This window comes from Siphateles boraxobius, unplaced genomic scaffold (genome assembly GCF_051911475.1).
Source record: "Siphateles boraxobius isolate OS27281-9 unplaced genomic scaffold, OSU_SipBor_1 5, whole genome shotgun sequence".
NCBI classification, from domain to species: Eukaryota; Metazoa; Chordata; class Actinopteri; order Cypriniformes; family Leuciscidae; genus Siphateles; species Siphateles boraxobius.
In genome coordinates this window covers 30457744-30470491 of record NW_027509141.1, presented here as the reverse complement: position 1 = coordinate 30470491, position 12748 = coordinate 30457744, and the positions used below count along the sequence as shown (strand labels likewise).

Genomic DNA, 12748 nt, shown 5'->3' with positions numbered 1-12748 from the left:
CTTGAAACGCACCCAACCACCAGAACTTTCTATCAACCAATTCCTAACACCGTCAATCACCAAAATAGCAACCACGAACACCCTGGTAACCACCAAAACACATTGTCAATCACTAAAAACATCCTAGTAATCACTTAGCAGTGTCCTAGCAACTATTAAGCAGCATTCCAGCAACCATAAGAACACCTTATGAACCAAATAACAACACCATACCCTAGCAACCACCTAGATAGCCCTAGCAACCACTTAGCAGCATCCTAGCAACCACCAAATACCCTAGAAACTTCTTATCAATGCCATAGCCACCACCCAGATCAGCCAAGCATCTGCAAAGCAAATCACTAAAAAACTGCATATCTTTATCCTGGTAATCACTCTTACAGAGAATATAAAAATCTAGTCAACGTTATTAAATGTTCATGCATGACTCAAACATTATGGCATCTGAAATGACTTAATTAACAGTCCAGTTTGACCCAGCAGCAGCTCTCGTCTGCCTTTCTCCCTGCCAAAGGAAAATCATGGAAAAATTCCTTTGTTTGCTAGATCACCTTTCAAAGCCATTGTTTCACAGACATTCTTCTAATGCTCAAGTCATTCGTCAGATGAACTGAAGTTGTTTTTTGACTAGCTGCTAGCTGTCGGGCTAATTTCCCCTCTGCTGTTGCTGGTCTTGATCTCGAGTCCCCAGAGCCCTCAAACCTCCACATCCACTTCCTGTTTACGCTCTGTGCAGTGGCCTGAGCTTTTCAGACCACCGGAGGTACAAAAGTACGGCTCGTAAGAAAAAGAGGAAGGACAACAGACCGTTATAGAGTTGCTGAGAGCTTAGAGCTTGTAAAGAGAAATGTTGCAAGCCACGTGTTGGTGCAATTTTGAGGTGTTGAGTTATCTGAGAACATCTAGTTTCCTGGGGTACTTCTACAGGGGAGAGAAACCAGTTTGAAATGTGAATAATTAATGCCTGATTTGCATCTGCTCAAATGGCTATTTTGGTTTGTATTGTCTTTTTTTAACTGATTAATAACCTTGATTTATCAACATTTAAGTTCACAAAAACGGAATTAAGTAATGGAAAATGTATTCAGATGGTTATTATCACAAAATAATCCCAGGAAGGGTGATCAGGTGATCCTGAAGGGGTTTATTTTGTGATGATGTCTAGCTGACTGTATATCATCACTTGTTTCACAGCTACTAAATAAAAAGACATGAAATATTGATTTGAGTTGGAAAAAAGTTAATTGTGTGAGAAGACAGACACCATTAACTGATACAAGAAACAAACTATAAACTAGACAATATTAACGGTTATATCAAAAAATATATGTAATAGACACATTCAAAAGATTGAGGTAAGTACGATTAAAAAAAAGAAAGAAAATAATACTTTGATTCAGCATGGTTGCATGAAATTGTTCAAAAACGACAGTTAAGACTTTTCCATTACTACAAAAAAATATTCTTTTGATTTATCTATCATTCAAAGAATCCTGATTTTTTTAAAAAAAATATTAAATATTAATATATTTTGCCATAAGCATTACGTTGCTGCAATTAGTTATAACAACTTAAAATTTGTTGAGATAACTTAATATCCAACTTAAGTAAACTACACTAAACTTAAAAGTTACTAAACTAAAGTTAACTAAACTTAAAATTTGTCAAGCATGCACACATACTTTATAAGTTGAAACAACACATTATTACTTATTCTAATGTTGCATTTTAGGTTGTGACAACAGCAATCTTCTTCTTTTTTACAGTGAATAATAATAAATGTTTCTTGAGCAGCAAATCAACAAAATATTGTACTATAAGTCACAATAACTATGATCATAAAATAGTGATATGCATCGCAGAACATGGAATCTGGAATAGCTGCATGCATGCCTTGGCGCCTACCCTGTCCTCTATCGCACCTGTTTATCTCCTTCATTTCCTGTACTTGTTCGGTGGTTCCTGTTTTGCATCAGTCCCTCTCCCAAAGCTTCCATACTCCCTTCAACCCCTCCTTCCTTTGTCTTACTCCATCCCTTATTCCCTAACTCTCATCTTAGCTATAAATCAGAAGATTGTGCATCTGTCATTACAGGCCCGTGGGCTGTGTTCGAGCCAATGACCTAAGAAAGGCAGCACTGCGTGGATACTAATGAGTCTCAGTAAGCATGTGGAAACCAGCTTGGGGACCGACCTATCCCTTCCACTCCGTTCTCTATTAGAAAGCAAGAAACAAATTCTGAGAAACGTACGCCAGCTGTTCTCCCTGTCCCAAAGCATTTTTCCTTGAAGTCAGCGCCACAGCTGAAAGACTAGGCTCTATTTTTAGTCTGTGTTCTCTTGTTTACCGAATGCATGTTTAGCACGTTTGCGTTGAGGGTCTGCAGGGGAAGTGGGTGCTGTTGCTACATCCTATTTCAAGCAAATCGCTGTAGGCTAAACAGTTAGACAGTCTTTTTTTAAATGAATGGACAGTCTTTGTAATGGATCTTTCCATGCTGACAGTCCAATACTTTCCCTGAGCTTCACAGGAGGTTGCACACTGTGTCCCCATTAGCTAGGGACAGATTGTGGCTAATTGTTTGTTATTCAGGGTTTTATAAGGTTAACACAAATGACCAAACTCCTCCAGCGAAACATGTTGCCCAGCTGTGCCATCACTCAGCACTGCAAAAAAATCCAGCTGTGTTAATATTTTTCCACTCAGTCCTTTCCGTTATCAGACCATGCAACATAAATAGAAACTGAACAACTTAGAATGCATTTAAAAAGTTTGGGGTTAGTAATATTTTTAAAATATTTTTAAAGAATTCTTTAATAAATCAAAAAGCAGTAAAATAGCAATATTGTATTTTTAATATATTTTAAAATGTTATTTACTTCTGTGATGGCAAAGCTGAATTTTCAGCATCATTACTCCAGTCTTCAGTGATCCTTCAGAAATCATTCTAATATGATGATTTGCTGCTCAAGAAACATTTCCTATTATTATCAATATTGAAAACAGTCAGAATCACACCTGCAGGATATAATGCTCATCGTGCGTCTAGATTATATCAATCAGTTGAAAGCATGATGTAACATTCTCAGAATGATAATCAGAGGGAGTCATCATGCAGACGCGAAATCATTACACAACAGGTGATCGCAGAATCCACAGGGAAACACAAAAAATATTACTGACAAAGTCAAAGGATTGATTCAGCTTTTCCATTATCATACATGATAAATTTTTAAATATATTCAAATACAAAACAGTTATATTAAATTGTAATCATATTTCACAATAATGTATTTTTACTGGGTCTTGGTGAGAATTAAATATATATATATATATATATAATAAAAAAAAAATATATATATATATATATATACACATTTTATTTGAATTCCATGGAAGATTACAAAAAGTCATTCAGGTTTTGATCAAACAGGTTTTTTTTCTGCACAATCAAACTTCAGAGGTATGTAAAGCTCGGCAGGTATGATGAGAACTCCTCCCGTACAGAGTGAGACTTCACAAGCACATGTCAGATGGAGAGTTTGGCCCACAATCTATAACGTCACTTTCTTTCTCGAGGACAGATGAAGACGTTTCTTTCAAATTAAAGTCCACTATCATGTCATGACCTTTCCATTTACTGTACATTTAAAAGCACATGCAGTTTGTTGTTGTTGTGCACAAATGAACTGTTGGTGCACACACAGATACAGTCACAAGTCTTACCTGAAATACTACATAGCACTGATATCACACTGGATTCTGGCTGTGCTTCAAGACTGAGTTTACATGCAGCAGAATTCACGGCCACACTGGAATTATAAGAGGACAAACCGGTTGCAAACTGACTTGAGGCAGTCGAGGATCAAAACTGTCATGCAGAACTAATTTGTTTGTTTATGTCAGGTTTGAGACATCAGTCAAGTTACAGCCAGACTGGTGGCTTTGTGCACTCTATATTTAATCTTGTGCTTTCTTTGAGTAACCTTATTTATGCAACGCAATGACTTGTGTGTTTGTCTGTGTCACGGATTATGCAGGCGACAAGGGCTACATTGCAGAAAGAACCACGTGGAGACAAAGACTATCTTCACTGCACATCTTAAGTAAGTTCCAAATCATAGGAAGGTTTATCATTTAAATATATTATAAACAGACATTATAAATATTATATTGTTTGGTCAGTAAGGCCAGAAAGGATGCTTTAAATTGATCAATGTTCTTTTGAACTTTTTATTTATCAGAGAAAACCCGAGAAAAAAGAAAACTGTACGGATTCAACAAGAATAATAAGTAGTTTCAACATAAAAAAATAAGATTGAAAATAAGTTTTCAACATTGATAATAATAAGAAATGTTTCTTAAGTGTCAAACCAGCAATGATATCTGAAGGATGTACTGAAGACTGAAGTAATGATGCGGAAAATTCTGCTTTGCTATCACAGGAATACATTACATTCTACAATATATTAAAACCAAAATCAGTTTAAATTGCAATAATATTTCACAATATTAAATTTTTTTCTGTATTTTTAATTAAATAAATGCAGCCTTGAGGAGCATAAGAGACTCCAGTAGATATCCTCTGCTCAATATAGGAATCGGTGAACACTGCATAGGGACCTTGTGAATCAAATCACAGCTTGTTTGTCTACAACGTTCACAGGAAATCTGAATGAAAGGAAACAGGAAGGAAGTGATGGCGATTTACTTTAAAACAAAACGGTGTCCCTCCGTCTCTCCACATCAGCAGTGACGGAAACTTTTCTGAACAATGCAGCAGGATTTAGTTGAGATGTTGCTTTCTTTATCACCAAGCAAATATCATTGATGTTACACTGAACGTACTTATAGTTTCCCAACTTTTTTGGTCTTATACTACATCAGTGCAACTCAGGTACTTCCGACATTAAAATGTTCCTGCAGCTAAATGTTTTTTTATTTTTTTACTGACTTTAACCACAATAAGTTGATAGTTAATGAAATAGATTTTTATGAAACTGATTAAAAGCCCAGGTTGGTACCCCATAACCCCATAAAGCACAATTTAAACAATAATATGCCTAATAATACAGAAAAACTCCATGAATGCTGGAATATGATATCTTACTATATATTTCACTTACATACTTCCTTGTGAAACTGGAAAAGGGAGTTGCAAGAGTGCAAATTTAAGGGGTGTGCATTACTTCCCACTCTGTTTCGGAAAGAGTAACTGTTGATGACAAACGTCGATGAGCTGCTGAATTAAGTTCTTCACTCCTCTCTCATCCTCCGATCTGCTATAGGTCATTTTTCAACATGGACACAGAGAAACGACAGAAAACAAAGTGAATCACTCCATATTCAAGTAAAATGGTTCCTGGATCAACATCTTTTTTCTGATGGTCCTGACTCCTGGAACATGATTCCTTTCTCCCAATCCTAGCTATGTAATCACTTAAAACCATGCAGATGGAAACGATTGGCTGATATTAATGCTGTTCAAGGTTCAAACCCAATCTCAGTTTGCTTTAAACATTCTCAGGGATTTAAAAATTGCACTGCTGAGTCAACTGTTAACAAAATCCTCAAAACTATACCATAGAGGAAAGCCCCAAACTTCCAAACTGGTCTTTGATGGGTAGTGCAAAGATTTCCACCAGATTTTTCCATCGTCTTTCACCTGCGTTTACTTGGTTAGCACTCCTACAAACCCCTAGCACATCAAAGAGACGGAACTCCCCGGTTAATGACACTTTCAGACACGTCAAACAACCCAGTTAATGCTCAGCAACTTCAGATTTCAGTTGATGTTCTCTTATGTTTGCCTGTGTATTAGCAAAGGTACAAGCTGCTATTGGTGTTTTTCCTGTTTTATAAGTTTCTTTGGTGGATTGCAAGGCACTATTTATAAATCTGCTCTGGCACTTTAAGTTTTGTGAAAAGCGCTGTATACTCAAAATGACCCTGTTTGGCACAATGTTCTTGTTTTGGTTTTGAAGTTATCTACTGATGTTTGTGTGTCTGTGTGAGTATATATACAAGTGGTAAAAATAAAGTCATAACATTATATGTAGTAAAATAAACCATGACTAGGTGGTGTGATGCTGTCTGGACATGGTTTATTTTTGTGTGCTTGCACAGCCCATGGCATTGAGCCTCTCTCTTCTCTCTTGACACTTATTTTTTGATTATTATTACTATTTATGAAGGAAGCATGACATCCTGTTTGAAATCATTTTATTTTATTTTCATGATACCCTGATATTTTACATTTTATTTTCATGATACCCGGTTGAGATTTTATTTATTTGTTTGTTTGTGTGTTTATTTATTTATTTATTTATGTATGTATTTATTGTTGGTGTTGTTTCTATTGTATCTTCATTTAATTGATACTTTGTTGTTTGTTTGTTTGTTTGTTTGTTTTATTTTATTTTACTTTACTTTATTTATACATTCCAATAATGCACTTTCTTTAATTCAATTTGACACATAAGCCCTTAAATCAATTAGGCAATTTTCTATTAGAGCGCCATAGACAAAGTTGACTTCAAGATGGATTTTCCATGGGTGACGATTAACTTGGACTCTTCCAAAGACTGCTTAAACTTTCTATGTTTCAGTTTTATTTACATCTCTGCTGAATCGAAGGGTATTTTAAAAGTTAATTTTGCACACACAAAAAAAACTTGCTTCATTTATTTCAAACAGCTATTGGATTAACACTTCATAATTGAAGACAGAAATTATCCATATCTTTCAATAAAGCTCATTATATAAATGTATCTGTGACCTACATCATTTGTGAAGCTGACCTTTATCTGTTAATGCATCTGCTATTAAACGTACATTTAATGAACTCCATAAAGGAAGAACCAGCACAGACTCTGAAACACAGTTTAATAGTTACTATAAAAAAGAGTTGCTGCCTTAAATTTTTAAGTACAATCAACTTTTCTATTTTGTATTATTTTATTTTATTTTATTTCAGTTGCTAAGTGTTGTTGATGTTGGATAGAGAAGCTATGTCTCATAATATTTTGTACTAGATATCATGCAAAGCATCTCAAATTGCAAAGTGAACTTTGACATTTATTCTTTAAGCCCTTAAGTGTGACTGGCCTGGTGACTGATTTTCAAAATAAATTACAGAGTAATTTATCAATTTGCAACAAGAATATTTTCATACTCCTAAAGCCCCGTTCACACTGCCAGCGGTCAATGTTATTGGTAGACTGCACGTCTGGCCATATCTATACAAAATACCATCACAAGTGATATATACAACTATACAATTTTAATTTGACTATGAATTAGGCTCAAAAGAAACAGTATTCTGTTATATGCTGGGAGACTGTTTTTATTTTACCACAGCAGTGTTCATTAGATTAAATAATTTACTAGATTAACGATCGATCAATCAACAAATTAAACTCACTCATACTGTCATAAAGTACTAAAACGTCATTCGAATTTGACACATAATCGATTTTCTTGTCCCTAATAGACAACATAATGCAGGGGTAACTGTAAAATGAACTGCAGCAGTGCTAAACTTGCATCATAAAACTACACTACTCGAACTATAAATGTATGAATTAAACTCACTGAGACTGTCGACAGCTCCTTTCCCTGCATCATTTTATTATATCCATATATGTGGTTACAGTCAAATAATATAAAACAGTGAAATCGTCCTCGAACTCTTCTGTCTTGCCTGCACTCGAGACGGTGACGTGAGCTCCACTGAAAGGCTTCTTTCCTATTGGTTGTCGCTCACAAAAATCGCTTTACATATGCATAAAGTTGAAATTTCTCAGCTTTTGTCGCTTGTTTCTTGTCGCTTGACACGCCCACATTCTGTCGCCAACGGTCAATGACGCTCGTGTCGCCGGAAGTCGCCAGCGCTCCATTGAAATGAATGGGTTCATGTCGCTTTGTCGCTGCGTGTCGCTGGCGGTGGAACGGGGCTTACGGTACTGATCCACGTGTGTGACACGACTGAAGCTGGTGTCGCACACCTCTCCACATTTGTAAGTTGATGGGCGTTCCTCAAGTTTACCGCAATGGGCGTGGTTTTGACCCAGCGGCCAGTCTAGAACAAAGGCCCTTCTACTTCTATTGGATAGACGCGTCGCGTTTGACGGATTCATTTGCATAACGATGGGCATCGGCCAGCTTTTTGACGCGCAGCATTTTTCCAAATGAAGCGCCGCCTTCCCAGGATGCTTTGCGGGCGCGTTAAAGTCGCGTGATGTCACCCATAGGAATAAAGCGGAGTGCGGCGCGACTGAAGTGTCGCACGGACAAGTGGATCAGTACCGTTACGGTGCAGATCCCGGGAACGCCCGCAAAGCATCCCGGGAAGGTGGCGCTTCATTTGGAAAAATGCTGTGCGTCAAAAAGCTGGCCGATGCAAATAAATTCCGTTGAACGCGACGCGACTATCCAATAGAAGCAGAGCATATGTAGACGGGGGGGAAGTCTCTCGCAGGTCCTCTGTTCTAGACTGGCCGCTGGCTCAAAACCACACCCATAGCGGTAAACTTGAGGAACGCCCATCAAAGTACAAATGTGGGGATGTGTCGCGACACCACGCTACAGTCGTGTCGCAAAAGTGGATCTCTACAGTTACGGTGCAGATCCACTTGTTCGTGCGACGCTTCTGTTGCGCCGCGCTCCACTTTATTCCTATGGGTGACGTCACGCGACTTTAACGCGCCCGCAAAGCATCCCGGGAAGGCGGCCCTTCATTTGGAATAATGCTGCGCGTCAAAAAGCTGGCCGATGCCCATCTTTATGCAAATTAATTCCGTTGAACCCCTCGCGACTATGCAATAGAAGCAGAGCATATGTAGACGGGGGGAAGTCTCTCGCAGGTCCTCTGTTCTAGACTGGCCGCTGGCTCAAAACCACACCCTCCCATAACGGTAAACTTGAGGAACGCCCATCAAAGTACAAATGTGGGGAGACGTCGAGACACCACGCTACAGTCGTGTCGCAAAAGTGGATCTCTACGGTACGTCAGCTTTTTGACGCGCAGCATTTTTCCAAATGTAGCGCCGCCTTCCCGGGATGCTTTGCGGGCGCGTTAAAGTCGCGTGACGTCACCCATAGGAATAAAGCGGAGCGCGGCGCGACAGAAGTGCCGCACGGACAAGTGGATCCGCACCGTGAACGGGGCTTAAGGCGTGTTCAGACCTTTATTTTGAAATGGCAATGAACGTGAAAAATCATGAAAGTATGGTAAAAAAAAAGTTTGTTTTCATGCCAAGAGTTTAAAAGATAACATCCATTAATTTTTTTAATTTCTTTTAAAAAAGGTCTGAAAATGTTTTGAATATAAAGAAAAAGATAATAGGTTCATCATTGTGATGTGGCAGCAAGCTATAACGCACATACGTGTTCTTTTTTATGTGTTTATTAGAGGTTAAATTCATATCAAAATCTGCCAAACTTCCCATAATACTTCTGAATAGGATGTCAGCTTCATAAATTGAATGACAAATTGTGTAAATAATGGTTCAGATCAGTCAAACAACACATGGAAATGGGGGCGCCCATATATGGGCAGTAATGGAGTCTGCTGTTCACCTAGTGAAAAAGTTTGGTACTGCGCCCAAACAAAATCTTCCTGAAAGCTCATTTTTTGAGATGCCAACCTAAAATGTATAAAACAACTTGATTTTTGGCTTTGATTTTCTTGCAGTTGTAGAGTCCAAAATGTTTAGAATATATAAATTTTATATAAAATATGAAAAATTACATTTTTATATTGTACATTTTCATAAACTCAAACTTCTATAACTTTTTTTTCTGTTTCACTTTCTTAACTTCTTTCACTTCTACAAAATACAAAAATCTGGCAAATGTCTTCTTTAAAACAAGACCAATCTTACATTCCAAAGCATTCTTGAATTTTAACCATTTAAGTTTGGAATGTGCATTTTCATGTCTTTTCAAAAAAGGGTGGGTGACACTTTAAAGTAAGAGAGCTGCACTGCCGTGTGATAATCATCATCCTGTTTTTGTCATGGATTTATTTCATTTCATAAGACTTGACACGCTTTGTATCATATTTTCATATCTAAAAAAGCAGTTGCTTCTTGTCTTTTGGGCTGCACACGACTGAGCGGGGGCCATGTTGTGTCCTACAGAGTAAAAATATGATAAAAATATGAAATATGAGCCCCTGGAGAGGGACATTTCCATGAAATCTCCCAATCTAAGTGTGCAGATTGGAGTGTGTCTTGTGATTCTTCCTGTTTTCCTGTTATTATTCCATTTCCTGTCTGTAAGTATAGGATTAAAATAACCGTACTGAAATGTATTGCTCTCTGGGGGAGCCGTTTGTAGAAAACATTAAGGAGAGGCGCAGGCCCCTAGCGTTAACATTTCATGAGCTCTCTGAGACTGACGCTTGAAAATGTGGGCATGTCAGGAACAAGATGTGAAGGATAAACTTTGTGACTGCATAAATATGTAATGATGACATTGACACCCGCACTAAGAGCGCCACGATAACAAATGTTTGCACTCTTGCCTACTTTCAAAATGACAGTATTGTTTGGAGCCCTCTGTGCTGAACGTTTTGTCTCCTTGAGACAAGATTGTGGGTGTAATATCTGTTATTTCTCATCAAATGTAAAAAATTATGCTAATTGTTGTCTTTTCATGCATAAAAACAACCTACTTTTCCTCCCATTTCACATTTCTCTTAAAAAATATGCGAAGACAGATGTGTATGTAATTTGATTTCATTTATTTTATATTTATTAACACTGAAATATAAAAGGATGTGTTGTCCCAAAAAGGTCATTTGATTAGGCATTTACGCTAAATGTAAACATGTAAATCTAAACGTCTAAATTTAGATAACCAAACACGAATGTTTTGTTTTGCTTTGGGTTTTGTTGTTGTTGTTGTTGTTGTTGTTGTTGTTGTTGTTGTTGTTGTTGTTTTTTGTTTTTCGATACTTTTTAGTTTCCATTAATATTTAATAGCAACTATTTTGTTTTACCAAACAAGTCGGACCTTTTAATGTATTTGGCTTTGATTTGGACTTATCTATGACAGAGTGTCTGCTTTCAAAACCCAATACAAAAATTAAAATAAAACAATTCTATAATCTAAACAATCTCCATGGTTTGTGCATATGCGCCATAACAAAATGTGATGCAAGACATTAGGGAATCCTGTGTGTGTGTGTGTGTGTGTGTGTGTGTGTGTGTGTGTGTGTGTGTGTGTGTGTGTGTGTGTGTGTGTGTGTGTGTGTGTGTGTGTGTGTGTGTGTGTGTGTGTGTGTGTGTGTGTGTGTGTGTGAGAGAGAGAGAGAGAGACTGTGGGTGAGTTCTTTTTTTAGACCGGTGAAACATGAGACTAACCTGTGAGGTCGCATTGGCTTTGAACGACAGCATGCATTATTTAAGTTCATATTGCTTTCCTTTGCCATGCCAAATCCTGTCTCAATAGAAAAACTACAGTTATGTAACAAAAAAAATTATGCAGAGCACTTATTAAAAGCAACTTCCTGCAGAAATCCCTTGCGGAGGCGTATATCAAGATTTTAGCATTTGCCTCTCGCTATTTATTTAGTTAATCAACACTGTGATGCACTACAATAATGCGCTTTCTTTAATTCAATTTCACGCATGAGTCAATAAATCAATTTGGCAATTTTCTATTAGAGACAAAGTTGACTTCAAGATGGATTTTCCATGGGTGAGAATTAACTTTTGACTCTTCCAAAGAAAGACTGCTTACACTTTCTATGTTTCAGTTTTATTTACATCTCTGCCGAATCGAAGGGTATTTTAAAAGTTAATTTTGCGCGCACAAAACTTGCTACATTTATTTCAAACAGCGATTAGATGAACTCTTCATAATTGGAGACAGAAAAGATCCATATCTTTCAATAATTTTGTAAATGTATCTGTGACCTACATCATTTGTGAAGCTGGCCTGTTAATGCATCTGCTATTAACCGTACATTTAATAAGCTCCATAAAGGAAGAACCAGCACAGAAGCTGAAACACATTTTAAAAGTTAGGTTGTTCCCTTATAGGCTAATCACATTCAGGCTTGTTGTTCTGCACTGTGCAGTGTTATTTATTATATGCATATGGAAGCTTTTGATGGTGAATCCCATGGAGGTGGGAAAGCAAGAGCAGAGGAGCATGGGAACTTGTTTGATGCTGCTGGAAAAGTCTTCAGATCTGAAATTTGGCTGCCCTGTTTTTAGCGTATAGCTTATATTATCAAGTCTAATAAGGTAGCAGGTTTATTTCTTTAAAGCTGTACAAATCGTTATTTTACCCCTGATTAAATTCAGTGGCAGGTCTAATAATTAGTTTAACTGCATTTTAAGATTATATTGATTTATAGATTCTGCAGCTCAATTGTTCATTTCTCTGCCATTATTTTAACGTGTTTCCATTCGCAGATCTGAAAGGAAGCCTCAGAACATGTACTGCGACGAAGAGCTGCTAGTTTGTGGCACTGCTGTAGGAAGTGACCTCTCTGCCAGCATTATTAACACTCTCACCACAGGGAACACGCGGCTCCCCCTCAAGTGTGCAAACGTGCCAGCTATTGTGAGACTCCAAAGGGAACGTAATATGGTGCCTGTATGCTTCTGAAAGCACACTTGAGAGCATAAATGTGACAGCAATTTTAAACCTGCTTGGAAGTTCAAGTTGTCTAAATAATATTTGACCTATGGTTTTTAAAGCTGATGTCGCAGAAAATGTTCAACATCGAAG

General features: G+C 37.4%; 1 long non-coding RNA gene across 1 annotated transcript; it reads left to right on the top strand.

Annotated features, from left to right (window-relative positions):
• The first annotated feature begins 3896 nt into the window (after window positions 1-3896).
• On the top strand, window positions 3897-6769 carry LOC143711802 (uncharacterized). The gene is made up of 2 exons (XR_013194910.1): window positions 3897-4107; window positions 4246-6769. It is a non-coding gene; the product is annotated as an uncharacterized LOC143711802 (long non-coding RNA).
• The last annotated feature ends 5979 nt before the right edge of the window (window positions 6770-12748 follow it).